The sequence below is a fragment of the Polypterus senegalus genome, chromosome 3, assembly GCF_016835505.1.
Source record: "Polypterus senegalus isolate Bchr_013 chromosome 3, ASM1683550v1, whole genome shotgun sequence".
NCBI classification, from domain to species: Eukaryota; Metazoa; Chordata; class Cladistia; order Polypteriformes; family Polypteridae; genus Polypterus; species Polypterus senegalus.
Window position 1 is genome coordinate 273,835,131 of NC_053156.1, and position 18,991 is coordinate 273,854,121.

Here is an 18,991-nt window from a genome sequence, read left to right on the forward strand (position 1 = left end):
CTTTTTTAGGACATAACTCCGGTAGTCCACAGAGCGGTTTTTCTGCCTTCCCGGGTTTCACAGCCGGCCTCGGATTGCAAGGCTGTAGCCTCGTCCATGGAATGGAATTCGCCCCGGCGGGCAAATTCCTGGGATCCGCTGTAGCAGCAAAAACAGGCCACTTGCTGCACTATTTGCAAGGGGTCGATCAAATGGCCGTAGCCACTCACCCACCTGTTGCCAGAGAGCCAAGCCTGCTCTGACAGCCCTTTTTGTTGGGTTAAACTCCCAGTCTATTATATACCACCTGCCGGGGCCCGGGAACAGCCATCGCTAACAGGACCTTGGTCCCGGGGGCGGCTCGGCTTTCCCCACCCAGAAGAGCATACTGAGCCACTGGGTGTTTTCCCCAGAAGCCGCCCACGCCTGTGGGTCCCTCTACCCTTTTCCACGAGATGGGTGGTAGCCCCGGTTATGCTGGAGCAGAGCCGACCGCCCTTCCTGACCCTCCGGCACTCCCGCCCAAACTCCGCCCGTACTCACCCACCTGGTTCCTGAAAGTCCGGTCCCGGGGTTTTTCGGGACACCATCCCGCCGACTATGCCACTGTAAGAACTGGAGACCAGAGGCGGGGAAAAGGGTTTTGGGCAGCCACCGTTAATGCGGTTTCCCCGCGCAAAAGTATTTGAGGTATTTTCAAACAGTTGTTCACACACAGAGTCCAAAACAGAACTGCCTGCCTAGCAAGGTGAGCTTATAGCTCAGAGGGCGAAATGATGTCGCCTCTGGGCCGGGAAATGAAGTGACATCACCCTTGGGGCCGAAAACCCAAGTGACCTCCTGGGGCCAACGGGGGTGGTGTGTCCTTCCGAAAGGCGGCCTGGTGGGATAAGTGATTTCTTGATTGAAACAGGTGTGGCAGTAATCAGGCCTGGGGTGGCTACGGAAATTGAACTCAGGTGTGATACACCACAGTTAGGTTATTTTTAACAAGGGGCAATTACTTTTTCACACAGGGCCATGTAGGTTTGGATTTTTTCTCCCTAAATAATAAAACCATCATTTAAAAACTGCATTTTGTGTTTACTTGTGTTATATTTGACTAATGGTTAAATGTGTTTGATGATCAGAAACATTTTGTGTGACAAACATGCAAAAAGATAAGAAATCAGGAAGGGGGCAAATAGTTTTTTACACCACTGTAAATATATGTATGTATGTGTGTATATATATATATATATATATATATATATATATATATATATATGTATGTATGTGTGTGTGTTTGTATGTAGGTGTGTATATGAATGTGTGTATATATATATATGTATATATATGTGGATGTATGTGTATATATATATGTATATATTGTCATGCACGTGCGAGTGGGGGCCACGGACGGACCCAAATGATATCGCAAAATCATATGCCAGGAGAGAGTGGCGGGGTACTAACCTTTCTCTCTTTATTTTCAACAGAAAGAAAGACGGACCGCCGCCATGAATCTGCCTGCACCACTACCCGCACTACGTTACTTCCGCCCTTCCTCAGTATTCAACCTATGACGTCAGCAATCCCACCATTCAACTCGGCTCCTACCCAGCATACCCCTCTTCTTCTGGTCCCTCCTCCATAAATGTTCCTCCTCCGCAATCTTTGGGTGGTCATAACTGACGTACTGTTCTGATTGACCGTTGTGGATGTGTTTGTCCAACAATTTAATATTTCTACAGTATACGAGGCCGGAAACCCAAAACATTTATGATTGTTTCTTGTCTTTTTTACAATATGTATGTATGTATGTATATATATACAGTATATATATATATATATATATATATATATATATATATATATATATATATATATATATATATATATATATATATATGTTGTAGCAGATACAACCTCTAACACCCTCAGGTACCACTCCAAACACCAGGTAAAAAGTCCACAGTTATTATTTATTATAATAACAATGTGCACCAAGCACTCTACACTCATATATTCAATAATCACAACAATAATATTCCTCCTCGCCCAGACACTTCGCCCTCCTACCTCCCAGCTCAGCTCAGTGTCTGGACTGGCCCATAGTCCTTTTATAGCCCCTGACCCGGAGGTGTTCCTGCCCAATCAGTCCACAGTTCCTTATTCCTTCTGGGTCAGGGTAAACAGTCCTTTCTTCAACCCTGGAGCACGTCATTTCTTCCTGTCACGTGACTGACTCCCGGATCATAGGGCACATAAGAGCCTATGAACCCCCCGACAGCGACCTCTGGTGGCCCCCAAGGTATCCAGCAGGGCTGTGTATAAACACTGCATAGTCCATGATGCCCTGCTGGAACTCGGGGTATGATCATGCTGTCGGGAGAGCTCCTCCTGGCGGCCTGGGGGTGAGGGCCGGAGTAAAATGCCGGCAATCCATCACAACGTGTATATGTATATATGTAGATATGTATGTATATGTATATATGTATATGTATATGTGTATATATATATATGCTTATATGTGTGTGTGTATATATATATATATACTGTATATATATATATAAATATATATATATAGTGTATATATATATATATATATATATATATGACAACAACACTCATAACAGTGACAAAACAATTACATTGTCAATCATGTTACATTATTTTTAAAATGTTTCCTTTTCTTTTTCATTACTTCTTTAACACACTATTTCTACGCTGCAAAGCGCGGGTATTTTGCTAGTGTAATATATTCACCCCCAAGATCTTATTATCTCTGGATGCAGAAAAAGCTTTTGATATGGTTGAATGGAACTTTGTATTCACCACATTGCATGCATTTGAGTTTGGCCCAAACATATGTACATGGATCAATCTACTGTATACCAGTCCAGAAGCTTCAGTTTGTATTAACAATATTATTTCAGACTACTTCAAACTAGAAAGCAGTACTAGACAAGGATGCCCCCGTCACCACTAATATTTGCAATCACCATTGAGCCACAGGATATTCACTTTTGAAATGCATCAGAAATAAAGGGGATTTTCAGAGAAGGACTTGAACAGAAAATATCATTATATGTGGTACTGTATATATCAGACCCACAAAATTCTGTGCCTACAGCCCTAAATATACTAGCAGAATTTCAAAAGATATCAAGACTCAAAACTAATTTGAACAAAAGTGTGTTTTTCCAATGAATTCTCTAGCAAATAACATTAGATTGGACACCTTCCCCTTTATCATTGCAAATCAGTTTAAATATGTACAGTAGGGGTAAACATCACAAGTAAATATAAATCTCTTTTTCAACAAAATTTTGCTGTCTGCATGGGAAACCGTAAACAACAACAACGTGCATAGATGGTCTGCATGACTGCTAATCATGCAGGAGAAGTCGTATTCCTTTTTGCGTATTAAATTAAATACTAGCAATACTTTAGCAAATAGATTACCGTTCATCTTACAATTTCCAATAGTTTTAGCATTTGGTATAATTATAAATAAATCGCAGGGCCAGAGTTTTGACCATGTTGGAATATACCTGTGGACTGATAACAACCAAACTGAGTTATCGAGGGGATGTTGGGCCGCCATAGGCAGCCAAGGGGGCACACCCCCCAGTACAAAAATTAGAATTTTGGATGGAGTGTTGTGGAAGAAAAATTAGGCTTATGGGTCACGTAGTCATTTAGGGGTAATATAGTTACTGCACATAAAATGTTTTGATATGCTTTACACTGCATTTACATGCACACAATATGGCACCTATTTTAGAAGTATCATAAAGGGTTAAGTATAGTCTAAGCATATCAGGAAACCAGATAAAGGTCAGGTGAACAACAAAGAACAAGAACGTTCAACCGAGATGGTTCAAGAAGTTGTCTGACTATCATGTACCCAGTAAGACTTGACAGGTCTTGTACACAGGAACTTAAGAAATATCTGTAAGTATTTTAAGGACCAAGAATATAGTAGAAATAAGACATTTATTTTGAGGTATGAAAGCTGGTTATTCAACGCCTCATGTCTTTTGAACCAATCAGAGTAAAAGTTAGATGACTATGTATGCAAATTCATTTATTATAATTAAAGCTCTTTGCTTGTATTCTGTGACCACTTGCTGGCAACCTCTGCCCAGGGCATTGCCCCTTAGTAGACTGCTCTACAAGATGAGCACCCATCATGAAGAGATAATTAAAGACACATTGAGCAAGTTTTCTCTTGCCTGGTTCCTTACTCAAAGAGGCCCTAGTTGAAGACAAAGTTTATTTCTTTAATGTGATTACAATTTAATTTTTACCACAGTAATCCTTTAAATGAATAACTATGCTGATAGTTTCAAAAGGAATGCCTCCAAAACAGCTTTGAATTGTGCCTTCCATTTTTCTTTTTTTTTTGTGGCTTACAACTTTGACTTTTTCACACTCTTTTCACATCCACCATTGTGATCTTGTAGCGGTCATTGCCTTCTTCTTGCCCTATTAAATCCAACCATACTCCATCACTGTATGGTACTCTCTCTGAAATCCACCTTGATGTTTGCCTATGGTGCCCACCATTGATGAATACAGTTCATTCATTCCCAGCTGCTTATTCTGCCACCGTCAAATCCGATTTCCTGCCATTACAGATAATGTAATGTCGATCCTGAAGGGTTACAGTTCGGGAAATTGAGATAGAAGTCCAACAATACTGGAATATTGTTTTTATTTTTCAAATGCAGTAAACGAAGGGAGTAAAATACATGGGAAACCGGTAACTTGGTAATTATGCTAAGACTTGTCCATTGGTCACTGGTGGTCTTTCAGTTTTGCTCTTGTCTGTAATACTTTGAGAACAACTGATCTATAGGACCTCTAGGGCTCCCTGTTTTAATGCTCTGATGTCCCGGTGCATGGCATTACTGCCTGTCCGCTCTGTCTAAGCTAAAACACAGTGCTTTTATGGGCATTATTTAATATTTATAGGAAACCTAGTTTTATTTTACAGTTTTACTGCGGCCTCACTGCCAGGTCCCGGACTGTGTGGGGTCTGCAGATTCTCCCTGCCTCTGTGTTGCTTTTTCTCCATGGACTTTGCCTTTCATCACACATTTTAAAGATATGCCAATGACGGCCTAATATGAATGAGGATGGTATGTGTGTGAGTGTCCCTTGCAATGGACTGACGTCCTGTCCTGTGGGGTTACTGCCTTGTGCCCGCTGATGCAAAATGAGGCACCTAATCTGGTTGTCACCCTAAAAAACAGAGGGATGGATTTTCTTGTTTTTCATTTGTTCTCTGAGCTGGGAATATTCCATCCGGACTGAACCAGGTGTTCTTTGCTGATGCCCAGAAAATTTACTAAAGAAAATTAAAATAAATTTCTAAAATGAATTATTTTGCTTCACTGGGTCTACCATTTAAATATTTGAAATGGCCATCAGAGCAAAACGTGTGACCCAAGCATAGTCCTGTTTCGGTCCTGGCCTAAAGGTTAAACGTTGTACTTATATACAACAACAGTCTGAAAGGAAAGCAGAATTCTAAAGTTGTGTTGCTAAAAGTCTGGAATGGGCATTTTATCTTTGGTATTGCTGCTTGGTTATTACCAATAATGAGAATTACTTGTGATTGCCCTGTTACCCACATGGAGACCACAAAGGTGAAAACAAAGCTAAAATTTAGTCCTGCGCTCAAGAAGAGATTCCAGCTATTAGCTGGCACTCACTGAATGCTTTTTAAAATGCGGCTTGTTTCTCATATTTTATATTAAAAAAAAGAAAAAAAAAGTTATTTGTGTGCATTGCTAGAGGCTCAGCCAGATTTAGATGATAAGGCAGAATTAGAATTCCATACTTTTGCAGGCTGCCCACTAGATGGCAACATTGGTCTTGCTTTCCTTTTTCTTTCTTTTCACATGTGTCTTTTGTTTGGGTGAAGTGCATTGTTGTCAGTCTTCATTTTCTAGGTCTGCTTTACAAGAGTAGCACAATAGCAGGGCTTAGAGTGAATTACTTTAATTTTTATATTTCAGTTTCCAGTGTGTAGTGCTGCGGCCTCATAGCCCTTGGCACCTGGGTCTGATCTCAGTCCTTGTGGAGTTAGCATATTGCCCTTCTGTGCCAACAAACATTTTCTGTTTTCCTTTATATCATACATATGTGTAGTTTAGATTGATTAAAATATGTAAAGTGGCTAAATATGAGTTTGCATGATTGAATGTGCTAGGTGATGGTTCACCATCCCTTCCTAGAAGTCTACTATGAAGCCCCGTAATGGAATAAACAGGTTCAGCAGATGGCTGAATGGATGAGTGTATGTGACTTTATATGCCATTGTGCCCTGGTATGGGTTTGTGTCCTCTTCAGTGTTACAGGATGGTCACTGTTGTTAATCTAAACTGCTGATGCAATATCAGCCAGTTCCATCTCCTCTTTTCCCTAGACTTGTCACTGCTCTGATATGCCATCATTGATTTACTTCTTAATTAATTACTTATTTTGCCATCATTGTTATTTAGCACTCGTTAAGTATGGGCTGTCAAAATGAAATGCAATATATGTCACAAATCAAATTCAAATCATCTGAAGAGCCGTGTTAGATGGACAGGAATTGGGCAGTGTGGTTTGTGGGTGGCAAATGTGGTGGAGTGTAACCACAAAGTGGTATATTTAACTCCAGTCACCATCACACTATGTGATCTTCAGCTTCAGGCACTCCAAATGTAATAATTGTATTATTAACATCTGAATCTCCTTTACCGTCTTGACAAAGCCATGAAGGGCTTGAACCCATTTGAGTGTCTGCAAGAACTTAATCTAGTGAAATGCAAGGCCTTCATAGGATTCACTGGCACCTACACTCACTGAGCAAATTCGTTGGACCACTATACTATTACTGTGTAAGTCCTCCTTTTGCTTGAAAAACAGCCTCAGTTCTCCATTGTAGCATGGAATCCTACAAGATGTTGGAAAAATTTCTTTGAGATTCTGGTCCATGTTGACATAACTTCTGTAGATATGTCAGCTGAACATTCATGCTGTGACTCCCACTCTACCATATCAATAGTGACTTGGAAAGCCATTTTAGATCACTGAACTCATTGTCATCTTCACAAGATCAGTTTGCTTTGTGATAGGGTGCATAGCCATTTGAAGATGGGTAACTTGTGGCCATGACAGGATGCACAAGGTCAGAAACAGCACTAAAATAGGCTGTGGCATTTAGGCGATGATTGATTGGCATTAACAGGCCCAAAATGTGCCAAGAAAACACTCTCTACACCATTACACCACCACCGTCACCAGCCCAGTGTGTTGACACAAGGCATATTGGGTGTTGGCACCTACCATCTGTGTGCCTCAACAGAAATCCACTTCATCAAACCAGGCTACGTTTTTTCCAGTCTTCAACTGTCTAGTTTTGGTGAGCCTGTGCCAATGGCAGCCTAAGCTTTCTATTAATGGCTGATAGGAGTGGATGTGATCTTCTGCTGTTGTAGCCCATCTGCCTCAAGGTTCGATGAGATGCTTTTGTGTTTGTCACAGTTGTAGAGAGTGGTTATTTGAGTTACTGTAGGCTTCCTGCCAGCTCAAACCAGTTTGGCCTTTCTCGTCTGACCTCTCTCACCAACAAGGCATTTCTGTCTGCTCATTGTATTTTTTTTGTTTTTGCGCCACTCAGGATAATGTTGTGTGTGGAAATGCCAGGAGACCAGCAACTGCAGAAATACTTGAATCAGCTCGTCTGGCACCAACACTCATGCCACTGTCAAACCATCGAGATCACATTTTTTCCCATTCTGGTTTTTGATGTACACATTAACTGAAGCTCGTCAGCTGTATCTGCAGGATTTTATGCACTGTGCTGCTGCCACATGATTGGCTGATTAGATAATTGCATGGATAAGCAGGTGTACTTTAATTTGCTTAGTGAGCTTCACTGATTTAGACTTCCGAGTTATCCTAATGTGCACATGACTGAGGATGACTGGAGCACCCAGAAAAACTCCCCATGAACACAGAGGTACAGTCATGGTACAAAATCAAACTGGGATTTGAGCCCAAGTCTCTTGGCTTACCATTTTGCCACCAAGATTATCTGTCAGCTAAATGAGTAAATCCAAAACATAAATGTAAGTCATTACTGTTGTTTGTGTGTTTCTTCCTCCCTAGCCTCATGCTGTCGGCCATTCCTTGTGCATGTCTCACCGGTGCTGTGATATGCCTCAGGCTTCGGGACAATGCCTACCTCTCTCTTGATTACCTAATCTATTTGCTACCACTCGGTGTTCCAATAATAAATAACAAAAGCACTAAATGAGAACATGTGATGTTGTAGATGTTTACATTTGGAAGGCCTAGCCATCAAATATTGGCAAAAGAAAACGAGAGCGAGAAGGACAGGATAGTAAATCAATATTAATTATTGTTCTGTTTTTAATGTGAAGTTCAGAGAAATTTTAATAGAAAGGCTTAAGCATTTTATTGATTGCTAATCAGTATTCTGGATCTGTACAGCTTGAATTTGTATTGTGAGGTAAAATTCTGTATGGGGCTTGATCCATGAATGGATGTATAATTAAATGAAAATTTCAGCTCTCCTGGGCTAAGGCGACAATCAGTGTACATATTTGATGGGCTTTAACGTTAGAATTTTCTTAATGCTAATAATGTAAGAACATGGGAATTGAAGAAATCTGAGGCTTTTATAGCAAAATGCATTTTAGGTAAACTTACTATAGTCAGTAGAATTGGGCTTTGAAAGCTCTAGTGCACAAGCCACCAGGGGGTGCTATATGGCCCAGGCGTAGTATCAAGCAGCATACAGCAGCACAAAACAACGTTCACCAGGACCACAGTGATACATACAGTATACTCAAATAGCACACGCAGAACATAAGACGTGACACTTGCAAACTAAGTGTAAAAAATGATAGTTTTTGACAACGTTAAAAGAGATTGTCATTGAGAGGGAAGCTGATGTTTACTTCTGGTGCCAAAAATCCTTAAAAGAATTACTATTCTATACTTTGAGTAAATAACCAATACATTAAATAGATAGCAAAATATTTGAATAGATAGCAATAAACAAATTAATGATATAGTAACAACTAACAATAAGGACAACAGTTGCAAGAGATGTACTGTATATCAATAAATTACTTGGAGCAGATCTGACTGGTGGTGGGCCACAACAAGCTCAGAGTCAGAATCTGCCTGAACTGGTTTTGTAGCTGTGGTACCTTCTGTAAGACGAAAGTGGGGCAAACAAACCATGCGATGGGTAAGAGAAGTCCTGTCACAATACACTTTGCAAATACAAGATTGATAAAAAATTCTTTATTGGAGGGTAGAAGGGTCCCAATTATCTTTCCTGCAGTGTGTGCTATCTATGGTAGCACCTTGCAGTTAGAGTCCAAACCAGATGGTGATGCCGCTGGTCAGAACGCTCTCTGGTGGCCCTGTAGAATATAACGAGAAAGGTGAGTGGTTGGTTTGCCTTCCTTAGTTGCTGAAGTAAGTGGTTATGGAGGTGGTAGAGGTTTTTTTTCTGTCCTCTAGTCCATCTAAACTTATCACTGGATTTATTTATGGAGACTTACATTATATTGTATATAATGACGCTACTCTTCTACTAGTTACAGTATATATCAGTTTTGTAAGATCATGTACATTTTTTTTTCTTTATTACTTTGTTATTCTTGCCTAATCTTATGTGTTTTTCTTTTTTTGTAACTTTCTCTTTTATATCTTGTAATACTAAGCACTTCTGCTGCAGAAATAATTGCTGTTTATTGTACAGGTAAGGACAGCTGCCAGGTGCACATCAAGGAGTTTGGTGGTCTTGGGAAATTCCTGTGCAGCGGGGTGTGGGCATCATGGGTCAATAATCTTCTCCACCAAGAGACAGATTTTTGCACGTGCACCAGTCTTCCAGTCATTGTACTGCCATTCTGTAAGCTGTCTCTTCCCTATTGCTGATGAGAGACATCACTGTTGTGTCTTCAGCAAACTTAGTGAAGGTGTTAGAGTTGTACCCAGCCTTACAGTCCTGAGTCAGCAGAGTAAATGGGAGTGGGATGAGCATGCAGCCCTTGGGGGTGCCAGTATTCAACATGACGGTGCAATGATGATTTACTTTGATGCCTCAGGCATTCTGAAGAGGGCATTCTCTCTAGCCCTAACTAGTATGCTTTTCGTAGGCCTGGGAAGATGCAGGAACACCTGAGAATCGCTAGAAGGTGCTCTAGTGGCAATTTCCAAGGGCTTCCTAATGTCATCTAGCACCTTTAAAGTACTTCCCAAAGTTTATAATGAACTGTATACGGGCCAGGGTGTAACAGCCTTTCAGCTACCAGTATGGCGTGAGGGGCAAAGTAGTGGGCAATGGCTACCTGGTAGGAGAAAAAGTGGCCAGACATGGAAATAAAGGTGTGATGGAGAGTGTTGGAGAGGAGGTGGAAGGTATTTGCATGAGTAAGTGGGTATCCACTTTAGAAAATTTAAGAGAGACCCCAGAACCATATGGAATATGGACAGGCCTAGAGAGGAATAAGTGTTGCCGCTTTTTGGTCTGTTTTGTCATTACTTTTTTTTTAAATCTTTCCACCCGCTCCATGTTTTGCTTACATTCAAGTCTTATTTTAGGTTATTTTAGCCGTTTCTATATCTTTATGATTTGAGAAACTCCTTGTGATTGCCCCTTTAGTTTTCACAATATAAAAGATTATGAATTTGTTTGAAAACATGTAGGGAAAAATTCCATTCTTTAAAAATAAAGTAAAAATGTTATTTTACAGGTGTAGTTTTTACAATATGGTGTGCATCTGCATAAGCAGTGAACACAGGTATATAAAAAAATAATTAATAATAGAATAAATTAGATTAAATTTAACAGTTAAAAGACTAAGATAGAAGTAATTCAAATAAAAATCATGGAATAACCAGAAGCAAAGGATGAACAGAAGGCAGAAGCCAGACTAGAAATATTTTAAGAAACACAGCAAAGAATGTCATGAAGATGTTATCAAGCAGGCCAATAAAAAATGTTGGGGAAATGATTGAAAGGCACCGTTTAGGACATCAGGCATTCTCAACCATATATATGCACACTTTATGGCGAGACCCGGGTCTGACCAAACCGTCAAATCTCTGTGCACACACATTAATGACCTCCTCAATTTTTCAGCTGTCACTTAATTGCCAGTACCTAGAAAATGAAGTCTGTTAAGGTCACATGAGTAAAAGTTGAATCTAATATAGAAAGCTGAATGCATGTTTGTGGGTTTTTCCAGCATGCAAATCCACACCTCACTCTTCGCAAAGTTTTGCACAGATAACCTTATATGTACTAGAGAAGACCACAGGTTCTGTTTCGTTATGTTATCTGACTGCATCTGCATTTTTTTTGTGAAACTGTCTATGTGGCACTTAGCACAAGTTGCTCTCCATGGTAGGCTTAGTCTGTGAAATTTCGTTTTCGGTCAAAACTTTTTCTTCCCTGAAAATACGTGTGGTGACTACCCCTGTACTTTATTTCACCCTGGGCAGCACTGAATATGCCTGCTAGATATGATCTCAGCTTCATTATTTGCTGTTCTTCAGCATACACTCTAATGTATGCATTTCGATATAGACAGTGTGAACCATTAAGAATGAAATAAGTCCTAAGGGGCGCCTCAGAGAAACAGACAGCCCACCTTAAGCAATGTTCTGTTCTAAACCTCAGCTGCTGCTGACAGTGCACAAGCTAAACCCTTGCAGAGGCAAAAGGCACGTTACAGAGAGCAATTAAGAAATAACTCGGTAAAAGAGGAGTGAAACCTCATGTTGTGTTGTTAGAGGTTTAAAGGGCACTGACTGCCTTAAAGTAAGTAGAATGCTTTGTACTGACAAGGAATCAGCACTTATCATGTTCTGAAACAAAGGCATACATGTTAACATGCTTATTACCCTCAATACAGGGGCCCCTCATGGATGTGTTTGGAGCGATTTGCTGTATTCTCCTTAAACCTATGAGTGTGTGGGCACACACAACTCCAGCTTCATTGTGAAGTTTGCAGATAACAATGTGGTGATAGGTTTCCATGTCTAACAATGGTAAGCGATAGGTTCCATCTTATGATGACCATTCTGATGGAGATGGAGAACTTGGCATCTTGGTGCCAGGCAAATAGCCTTCAACCAAACATCAGCAAAACAAAGCAGAAGGTTGTGGGTTTCAGCTGGAACAGCAGTGGTCCTTCACATCATTCTGTATCAGTGGCGCTGCAGTAGGAAGGGTGAGCAGCTTTAGATACCTCGGTGTTCATATCTCTGACACGGACTCAGCATATCGAAGCTAAAGTCAAATAGGCAAAGCACCGCCTGTATCATCAGAGTCAACTGGGGAAATTTAGGGTCTCCACAGCGACCCATCTTAACATTGAACATCACATCCTGGTTTGGCTACTGCTGTGCTCAAAACTGCAAAGCCCTGGAAAGAGTGGTGTGAGCAGCAGAGCGCACCATCACATCTTTTCTCCGCTTCCTGCTGGTCATTTACACAATGGGATGTAGGGCCAAAGCAACCAAAGATCATCAAGGTCTCATCCCACCCATTGTGCCTGCTGAAATCGGGCAAAAGACTCCACTGTCTTACGGCCAAAACAGAGGCTCAGGAGGATCTTCTGTCGCCAGTCCATAAGGCTACTCAATCAGGACATGCCCCCAAAAAATCTTTTGAGCATTACATACACTTTGGTCTCATCTGATCACACTCCTCCATCATATTTGTCACTTTTATATTGATTTATATATACAGATATATTATTCAATTGATATCATGTCATAACAATGCGTAGTACACCTTTTGTAGCTGTGCTTGTTGAAGGTTTTTAAATACTTCACAATACAGCTACCGGAAAGGCTTTCCAGCAGAGCAAATGATTTGTTGTACAAAAAAAAAAAATAATAATAATAATAATAAAATAAAACTCCACAGTCCAAGTACCTTTATTTAAAACATTTTAGTGAAAATCAAAACAAACAGTTCACACAAAAAATAAAAAAACGTTCTTTTCTGAAACGTTCCATTTAAAGCTTAATTTCTCTACGCTCTGTGGGCATTTTTTAACAATTTCTACATGGCGAGGGTACCCTGAAATAAAGCCTTATTATTACAAAAAAAAAAAAGTACATTTTTTGTATTATTCAAAAATAATGGCAGGACAGCCAATTTTTCACCAGAACCTGACAGATAACTTCTCAAATGTAATAAAATAGGCCTCTGAATGAAATTAAAACATGTACTGACTTAGAAAATGCTGCTAAACTGGGCACTAAAAGGTAATTATTACAAATGATCGTTTTGTGATGCAGTATATTTCATGTACCAGTTAATGACAGGTCAGTTATTTCACATCTGAAGTGTTCTCAGATATGCCAACTGCACCCACCCTGTATAAAGTTTTATGTAGACGGCAAAGAGGAATAAATAGTTTCAGCATTTGACACCACATGTCCCCCTTTAATCCAAAACATAACCAAAGTGTACTGTTTTGGTTGACTTGAAACTGTTTCTCCAAAATATATGCAAAAGTAATCTTGTGGCTTCCAATGCTCTGCTCTGCTGCTCCGTGTGCTGTGCTGCTTTTTGCGTTTTGTCCGCTGCTCCTACCTCAGTCGTGTGCTGTGTGTTCTGTTGCTCTTTATCCTTCTTTACTCTCCATACCATTAGAAATGTCAGACTCTCTGCTCTCCAGTGGTATAAACCCAGAAAGGTAACCTGATGCTAGCCACAGGTAGCCCATTGTCATGTACAACATATTTTCTGAAGGATATCTCACGATCAGGACATTGTACAATGTTGTGTTTGGACTCGTTATTATCAGGAAAGTCTACTGTAAGTACTAATGTGCCATTGTTTAGCTTTTTGGTGGTGTTTTGTGAAGTATGTCGCAGAAATCGAAATTTTAATTAAATGAAAGAAACGTTTCCTCAACTGGTAAAGAGGATGGAATAGTTCACTAATATAGCACGTTCCTGCACCCACCACACGACAAAAAACCTCAGGGCCCCAAATTAGGACCCAAATGCAGCCGTGCAGTGGGTGACACCTCAGCACCACACTAGTTTGAATGGAGTGGAACAATGTGAATGTTGTTTTTATTTTTATTTTTTTACAGTGGCTGGAGTGCTAATCCTGCCACATAACCCCCAGAGTTCCTGTAAGTTGGTGGATCTGCTTTCAGGGCTGGTTGCAGGTTAACATCATACAAGGATGGAGCGATTGCAGGTTAAGGGCCTTACAGAGTGGAATCACTTCTGGCACTTACGGGATTTGAACTGGCAACTTTACGATTACCGGTGCAGATCACTAGCCTTAGAGCCTTCACTCCACCCCAACTGGGGCAAATTTGATAAAACCTTCATGTCAGTAATCAGGCAGGAGAAAACGTTGTCCAACAGCGCCATGTGTTACCTCTTCAGCTAATGCTTGAACGGGGAGCGTTCTTCTACAGCACGATCAGAATGGTCAGGGAAACAAAGGATACAAGTTAATTTTATAAACTGTTGAATCAACATGCAGTGTCAATCATTTATTCTGGTTGGTCCAATAGTTTACACCCAAGTGATCTATACACAATAAAAGTCTAATTTGTTACTTTCTGGTTCTTCTTATACTGTTTGGCTTGATCCAACACCATTGAAAACTCTGCAAATATAACAACTGTCCAGTCTTGTTGAATTCAGGTCATCTGATCTCTTAGACATCTTTTAGTTTAGTTTGTGTATTAAATTTTTATCCCTGTTGTTCACTTGACCTTTATCTGGTTTCCTGATATGCCCGAACAGGTTTAACCCTTTATGCCATTTCTTTAAGATGAATGCTATATTTTAATATGGAAAGCACATCAAAACACTTGGGCCTCCACAAGTACAGTGTGAGAGCTTTCGGTTGCTCGTTCAATGGGATGGTTCATTTCATTGGTTACATTCTACTGGTCGAGACTTTCAATTGATGTTCTCTATAATACTTGGGTATTCTCAAGTCAGTCAGTCAGTCATAATCCAACCCGCTATATCCTAATACAGGGTCACGGGGGGTATTCTCTATACAGAATAATTATTAGTCAGTCATTTTTAAATGTGCTCAGTCCTGAACAGGGTCACTGAGGGTGCTGGAGCCATTCCTAGCTAGCTTAGGGTGCAAGGCAGGAACAAACCTTGCACACACTCATGCACACACACGTCCTAAACACACCAGTGCCAATTTAGTACTGCCAATCCACCCAATCTGCATGTTTTTGGACTGCAGAATAATTACTAGGATTTTTTAAAATATTTTTAAAACAATTTATGAACTATCACACTAATGATTTCATACCTAATTAAAAGTCAGTTGTAAATGTTGCAACAATTTGATTATTAGGATTGTGAAGTCGAGATGGATAGCTTGCAAACAATGTATTGCTTATATCTGTGGGTGGCATAATTTACATCTATGATGTAGAGAAATTTCGACCTGTTATCACATACATTATGACCTGCGTTTAACATACGGTCAGAAAACTATATGCCCTTGATGCCTTTCTGTCTAACAGTTGGTGTATCTTCTAGCTTGTAATCTGAGCTCATTCTATTTTATACATAGCAGAGCATTAAGAACATTCCATTAATTCTGTTAGCTTTGAGGGTGTAAACAGAAACTTCCTTTATCTATGTGAAAGCTACTTTATATTCAAATTAAGCAAAACTAAGGCAAATTTGCTATTAATATTAACTGCTATTAATTTTAACTTACACCCTTGTATATTGTTAATTTACATGAAAATTTTAAGTTGTTCTATTAAGTCTTGTAGGCTTTTTTGTTTCTCTATATTTCTTACCTTATTACTTTCTTTTGCATAATCTGAGAGGCAAACCAGGTTGACACGTCACTGCACATTGTAAGTGTATAACTGTGTATGTGACAAGTAAAGTAATCTTGAATCTTGGAGAGAAGGCTATTTCGTGTTTTTTATTGTAAGATATGATTTCAGCACAGCTTGGGACGGTCAACTGGCAATCTCTCTACACCAGAGGTTCTGAGCATTGCAATGGGTGTTTATCGCTTTTTACAATTAAACTCTTCAATTATATTATTTATGACACTCACAAATCCAAAGTACAAAGAGATTCTTGATGTCTAGGTGACTCGCTCAGGCTCAGATATTGGTGGCCATTGAAGCAGTGGCCTTTTAGTTTAACAGTCCAGTACTTTAACCTCTAAACCAAAGTGCCATCAGATTTTTTGTTGTGCACTTTGTCTTCTAAGAGTTTCTTAAAATATCCAAGTATTCATTGATTATTTTTCTGAGCCCAGTTATTCTGTTGCAGGCTCATGGAGAGCAAAAGTCTGTCCCAGCAGCTTTGTAGTTAAAGCAATAATAGTCCTGGATGGGGTGGCACGGTGGCGCAGTGGGTAGCATCCACGTCCTCCCTGCGTGGAGTTTGCATGTTCTCCCCGTGTCTGCTTGGGTTTCCTCCGGGTGCTCCGGTTTCCTCCCACATTCCAAAGACATGCAGCTTAGGTGCATTGGTGGTTCTAAATTGTTCCTAGTGTGTACTTGCCGTGTGTGTGTGCTGGCGCCCTGCCCGGGGTTTGTTTCCTGCCTTGCACCCTTTGTTGGCTGGGATTGGCTCCAGCAGACCCCCATGACCCTGTAGTTAGGATATAGCGGATAATGGATGGATGGATAGTCCTGGCAGTTACACCACCCCATGCCAGGTGACACACTCACTGATACAGGGCTCATTTAGAGTTGTTGGTCACCCTAACTTGCACTTCTTTAGAAAGCACAAGAGTGAACCTAATAGTCTTACTTTGGAGACCACTGCCTCAAAGGGCCGTTTTTCCTGTTTACACTCAATTGTTGCTCTCAAGCATAACACAAGCAATCATCCAGTTTAGTGAAGACACAACAGCAACGTGTTTAACTATCCACAGTGACGATACAGCTACAGGGAGGACGTTCATCTTCACATTGAATGTTGCAGTGACACCAATCTGTTGTTCATCATCACTAAGGAGGTGATTGTGGATATAATGGATACAATGAGGCTATTAGAAATAAACTGGATACATTAGGATTAAAGTCAAAATGGAGGTAAAAAGCTTAGTGGGAATTGTTGACTGTAATCTGAATTTTAAATCACATATTAATCAGATCACTAGGACAGCATTTTTTCACTTAAGAAACATAAGTAAAGTTAGACCTCTTATATCATTTATAGATGCTGAGAAATTAATTCACGCATTTGTTTTCAGTCGACTAGATTACTGTAACGCACTCCTCTCAGGACTACCCGAAAAAACCATAAATCACTTGCAACGAGTGCAGAATGCAGCTGCTAGAATCCTAACTAGGAAAAGAAAATCTGAACACATCACACCAGTTTTGATGTCACTACACTGGTTATCTGTGTCATTCAGGATTGACTTTAAAATTCTGCTTATGGTTTATAAAGCCTTAAATAATCTCCCCCATCTTATATATCGGAATGTCTGACACCTTATATTCCAAATCGTAACCATAGATCTTCAAATGAGTGTCTCCTTAGAATTCCAAGAGCAAAACTTAAAAGAAGTGGTGAGGCGGGTGACCTTCTGCTGCTATGCACCTAAAATCTGGAATAGCCTGCCAATAGGAATTCACCAGGCTAATACAGTGGAGCAATTTAAAACACTGCTGAAAACACATTACTTTAACATGGCCTTTTCATAACTTCACTTTAACTTAATCCTGATACTCTGTATGTTCAATTCATCATAATAACTATTCATGGTGGCTCTAAAATCCGTACTGACCCCTACTCTTTCTTCTGTTTCTTTTTCCGGTTTATTTGTGGTGGCGGCCTGTGCCACCACCACCTACTCAAAGCTTCATGATGCTCAAACAATGATGGATGTATTAAAAGGCAGAAGTCTACGTGACCATCATCATCAAGTCCTTCCGTGAGAACCCTAAATCCAAAGAGGACTGTTTCATTTATATTAGGTAGAATGCCCAGAGGGGACTGGGCGGTCTCATGGTCTGGAATCCCTACAGATTTTATTTTTTCTCCAGCCGTCTGGAGTTTTTTTTGTTTGTTTTTTCTGTCCCCCCTGGCCATTGGACCTTACTCTTAATTAATGTTGATTTATTTTGTTTTCTTATTGTGTCTTTTATTTTTCTATTCTTTATTATGTAAAGCACTTTGAGCTACTGTTTGAATGAAAATGTGCTATATAAATAAATGTTGTTGTTGTTGTTGATATCAAGAGACTTGGAGGAGCCCATGATTTTTACTTTAAGGTAAAGATGCTAAAGGTATCCCATGACAGATGATTGTTAATGGTCCTTCAACACCATTTACCTTGTTAAGATGCTCCCACAGTACAGAGGATCTTCACTTCAGATATAAAGTGGAGACTATAGACTAACTACTTTGCAGTTTGGTATGGCACTGTACTGGAAAAGACCTTAAAGCCTGTAGAAGGTGTTTACAATGACCTAGTTCATCTCTGCAACCATGTTCTCATACATGCAGAAAGCTTGTGGAATGAGACGCCCTACAAAAACCCATTATGCCTGACGCCAGACATCCTAGCCGCACAGCAAGTGTTACCATCCTCAAACAGAGGCCAACCTCAAGTTCATGCTGAATGGGGCAGGTTAGAGTGCCTCAATTTGCCACCCTCCAACATATCTGATTATGTTAACCTATTTAAATAGAAAATTAAAATGTTGTATAGAGAAAAGTTAAGATACATTTTTCATAGATTTATTCATATATAGAGAAACAGCAATAATTTTTCACCTATAATTATTTATAAGCATCAACTAGACAAGAATATTGTATAGACGCACTGATAAGCCATGCTCTTATTATTAGTTTAATATAATTACGCTGCAAAAAACAGAATCGGTGTATTGTACAAGTGATAGGTGGGGATGTTTTCTGTGGAGAGCAAGAATGCATTCGGTTTGATATCGAAACAAACTTAGAAATTGTAAACTAGTTATTTATC